The sequence below is a fragment of the Vespa velutina genome, chromosome 8 (genome assembly GCF_912470025.1).
Source record: "Vespa velutina chromosome 8, iVesVel2.1, whole genome shotgun sequence".
Classification (NCBI taxonomy): domain Eukaryota; kingdom Metazoa; phylum Arthropoda; class Insecta; order Hymenoptera; family Vespidae; genus Vespa; species Vespa velutina.
Genome location: NC_062195.1, coordinates 5,458,759 through 5,463,758, shown reverse-complemented (window position 1 = coordinate 5,463,758; position 5,000 = coordinate 5,458,759). Strand labels below are relative to the sequence as shown.

At 36.7% G+C, this 5,000-nt stretch overlaps 1 protein-coding gene across 1 annotated transcript in view; it reads right to left on the bottom strand.

Annotated features, from left to right (window-relative positions):
• The window catches only part of LOC124951130 (protein groucho), a 62,367-nt gene that overhangs the window by 54,597 nt on the left and 2,770 nt on the right, over positions 1 to 5,000 (bottom strand). The gene's annotated exons all lie outside the window — the stretch shown is intronic.

The window sequence follows — 5,000 nt, the reverse complement described above, 5'->3', positions numbered from 1 at the left end:
ATCAAATATTCTGCGACACATTTATCTCTAATTAAATAATAATTATTATAATAATAATAAGTCGCAGTAGGAAAAAGGAAAAAGGAAAGAAAAAAGTAAAATCGAAATATATTTTTCTATCACGTCGAAAATATTTATACGTTGTCAAAAGAATAGGATAAAGGACGAAGTGAAATAGCTGAAGTAGGTGTTCTTGAAAGTGAAGACGGGGGATAAGGAACGGAAGGGGAAGGGGAAGAGGAAGGAAGGGGTGGATGGGCGAGCGAGGGTGACACGTAAGGATAACGTTGGAAGAAGAAATTCATTCTGTAATAGCTCGTATTTCAGAATGTCCCGGAGGCGATAAACCGCGAGACAAAGGAATGCCAAAGAGAGTATTATGGAAGAAAGAAAAGGACAGGTATAGTAGTCTTAAGGAAAACTTTGGATACCTGGAGGTACATTCGAGGAGCGTTAGAGAATTATTCGATGTTTATGGGGGTGAGAAGGGAGGGAGGAAAAACGTTGGCGAATGACTTTAACTTTTGTTGAATGTAAGAGAGAGAGAGAGAGAGAGAGAGAGAGAAAGAGAGAGAGAGAGAGAAAACGATGATCATTTCGTGATTTACGAATGTTAAATGAAACTTACAAAATTTCAATATCGACGTTACCAGTCGTAGAATTTTCATTAATTGAACTTCATCATCAAAATCGTTCGTTGTTTTAATTACGAATATTCTTTGACATCTTTCTCTCTCTCTTTTTTTTTTCTTTTTCTTTTTTTTTTATTTTTTTTTTTTTTTTGTTGTTGTTATTTTCTTTTCCATTTTATTTTCTTTCCTTTCTTTCTATCCTTTTTTCCTTTTCTCTTTTATTTATTTTTTTTTTCTTTTTTTTTTTCTTTTTATTGTCCATTTACAAAGTTTCATCTCGCGCCACGTACCGTCGGCAAATTAATTTCCAAACATTCGGAGAACTCGTTGACTTTTGTCTGTTTCCACTTCCCTCTCTCCTAAACCCCCATCCAACCCCCTGCCTCTCTCTCTCTCTCTCTCTCTCTCTCTCTCTCTCTCTTTCTCTCTCTGTTTTTGTCTCTCTTGTTTTTATTCATTTCCGACGGCACAGGGTCGAGATAAAAAATGTGTTCGCTTCGATTTGATCGAGTCGTGTTCGACTAGAGAAGTATGTACATAGGCCGAGAATCAATTTGAGGGTGGCAACACTTGGTAATAAAAAATCGTTCCTCCGATGATCATGGTCCATTTCGAAAAACGAACGAACGAACGAACGAACGAACGAACGAACGAACGAACGAACGAATGAACGGACAAACGAACGAACGAACGAACGAACGAACGTAGCAAGGACCTATGTATGGTGGATCGTTTATGCGTCGTGGAAAAAAAAAGAAATTGAAAAAATTGTGATTTCCGTTCTCGCCTGTAAAATAGGAAGGAAAGATAAAACAAACAAAAACAAAACAAACAAAGAAAAAGAAGAAGAAGAAGAAGAAGAAGAGAGGAAAAAAAGGGGTTAACTTAACTACAATACACATAGGTAGTAGGTACGTCATCTCGTTCTACGGTCTATACGTGAAATTGAACCTTCTACGACGGGTTTCGATCGCTTGTACCGTATTTAAACCGAGCGCGAAATGTTTTCAAACTTGAGGGAGGACGACGACGTCGACGACGTCGACGACGACATCGACGACGACGACGACGACGACGACTGGACTAAAGATAATTTCCGTGTCAATATATATTCATGCCTTTGAATTTCCTTAAGAGGATCGCTTCCAAGATCTCCGAGTAGTTGAAAAAAAAAAAAAAAAAAAAAAAAAAAAGGAAAGAAAAAAGAAAAAATAAAAAAGAAAAAAGAGAAGAAAAAAGAATGGAAGAAAAGTCTCTTAAGGGAGAGGAAAAGATAGTGATAGAGATAGGATAGAGATAGAAAGAGATAGAGAGAATTGAGGTAAGAAGACGGAGGGAACGAGTCGATGATTTTGTAGGGAAAAGTAAATGAAAAGGGTGAAATAGAAAAGGAAAAAGGTAAGAGAGACCGACGCGCTGGCGGATTTACGTGGCGCGTTACCCTAATGAAAATCGTCGAGGGTAAACAGGGAAAGAGAGTGAGAAAGAGAGAAAGAGAAAGAGAAAGAGAAAGAGAGAGAGAGAGAGAAAAAGGGCGACAGCCGGGATACACGAGGACGGAATTAGAATATCAAACGCACATTCTCGAGGTGAACGCGTATATATCTTTATATACGATATACATATACATATATTTAACGGTATATATATATATATATTATGTAATACGTGCAGACGCATATACACGCGTATTTTGCACTAATACTAGTTTGAGGTAAAACATACGTATATGTAATACTTGCCAGTGTGGTTGACAAACCCTCGACATCAATTTCTCTCTCTCTCTCTCTCTCTCTCTCTCTCTCTCTCTCTCTCTCTCTCTGTCTCTGTCTCTAATTCTCCTCGCTCCTCCCTCGTCCTTTACAATCCCTAGTCCATTCCGTCTCTCTTCTCGTTTCACCCTCTCTCTCTCTCTCTCTCTTTCTCTTCTACTGTTTCTCTGAGCGTTTGCTATCTCTCTCTTCGTTTACTTTGGAGATATCGATTACCGGCTCAGCTCCCAACCCCATCTACCCCTCTGTTACCTACAAGCATTGCTCCCTCTGGAACACCCCTCAACCTCTTCTCTCTCTCTCTCTCTCTCTCTCTCTCTCTCGCTCGCGCGCGAGCACGATCTCTCTATTTCTATCCATTCGGCCCAGCTTGCTGTTTGCTCGCTCGCACGGTGTCACATCGGTCTAACATTTTCCAGGGACGCTATAGTTCGCGACAATTACGATCAAACGTACTCGACTATCGCTCTAAGATCTTTCTATTCAACGTGCAAGCGCTATCACGTGTGTTACATCAAAGGATACAATATATAGAGATATCTCTATACGTTGATGCGAGATTGACCGTAGAGTACCTTTGCCACTAGCTTTCCCTAAAACAAAACTAATTTCTCTTATTTCTATTTTCTTTCGTTCCGTTTTATTTATTTGTTCGTTATTATCACAAATACGAATACCATTCACGATCCGGGATATTAAGAAATTTTCTTTCTCATCATCCCGACGTGATATTTTTCTCACGTTTATAGTTAATACGAATGTAATTAATAGGTAATAGTTTTATTTGAAAAATTCGCTTTTATAAATGGTATATGCTTGTATTTATATGAAAAATAGAAAAATATCAAATCGAAAATTAGTCAGGAACAAAACAGTATAATCATTATAATGATAATGATAATAATAATAACAACGATGATAATAATAATAATGATGATGATAATGATAATAATAATAATAATAATAATAATAATAATAATTCAAAGGATTTTTAATGAAGGATTTACCGGAAAAAATGAATTTCTAGATTAAAATCCAAAGCATTCGTTTAATTTCGTTTAGAAAATTTTTTATCCTCGGTGCAATTGTCACCGTGCCGTTGACCTTCCAACTCATACATATATACCTCTCGCTCTTCTTATCTCTACCTTTCTGTGCTTCGCGAGAACGTATATCGCGCGACATTACTATAAAAGAGCGAGAGAGAGAAAGAGAGAGAGAGAAAGAGAAATAGAGAAAAAAGAGAAAGAAAAAAGACAAAGAGAAAGAGAGAAGAGAAAGAAAAAGAAAAAAAGAGAGAGAGAGAGAGAGAGAGAGAGCTCTCGAATAGCACTGAGTTTATACGTGAACAAAGCGTTCCAACCGAATTTTTTACTTTTTTTTTACTCTTTTTTTTTTTTACTTTTTTTTTTTTTTTTTTTTTTTTTACTGCACTTCGCGCAGACGCTTTAAAAGCTATCGCGTGAAAACTCGCGATTCAGCGAGCGTTTTTCTTTCTCGTCTTTAGTGCTCTTTGCAACAACAAAAAATAGAAAATAAAAAAAAAAAAAAAGAAGAAGAAAAATAAGATGAAAAAAGAGAAAGAAAAAGAAGAAAAGATAAATTAAAAAAAAAGAAAAAAAAAAAAAAATACGACTTCCCATATGATCACCGATGATCGTCGAAATATTTTCAATCTTTCTCCACTATTTTCCCATTTTTCCTCTACTTTATGTTCTTCTTCCTTTTTTAATATTTTTATTTTGTTCTTTCTTTTTTTTTCTTCTTTTTTCTTTTTTGGCGAAACGGGCTTAAATTTTTTTTATACGCATCGAGAAACAAATATTCGTTTACGGCCACGTGAATTTTAAGACCCCCCCTCGTGTTTATCGCCAATCCACACGCAGGTTTTTATTGAAACGTGTTATATAAAGGGTTCCGCCGATAGACCGTATTTTTTAATATCAACTATATTACTCTATTCGAGTATATATATATATATATATATATATATATATATATGTGTGTGTACACGTATGTATGTATGTATGTATGTACTGTATAAAATATACATATACAAAGAAATTTTTTTCTAACGATAGATCGAGAATCAATTGATTTTGTATGCCCGAATATTTTCCAACCGTATATATCCTAACCATGACCTATCTATTTAACATATGCTGTGAATTTCAAGAAGGAGACACACCAGAGATCGGTTCTCTCGATCGCAACGCGTGACTTTTTGTACGTGCGAATCGTTCCATTCGGAAAATGGTAGAAAGAGAGAGAGAGAGAGAGAGAGAGAGAGAGAGAGAGAGAGAGAGAGAGAGAATCGATAGGGAGACGATATTTCATTCGGAGCATTCAATTTCCGGAGCGGTTCCCTGACACTTGTACCCGTCGCCGCTGTGAGAACAAGCCTTAAACCAAAATTCCACCACGGAAAGTCAACCGTCCCCTACCTCACCCTCACACCATTCTCTTCTTCCTCACCCACCTCTACCCTTTCTCTCTTTCTCTCTGTACTCTGCTTCGTAATTATCAGAAGTCGATTAAAGCAGAACGATAAACGTAAAGGAGATAGTCCTCCAATCGAATAAAGATACGAATTCAG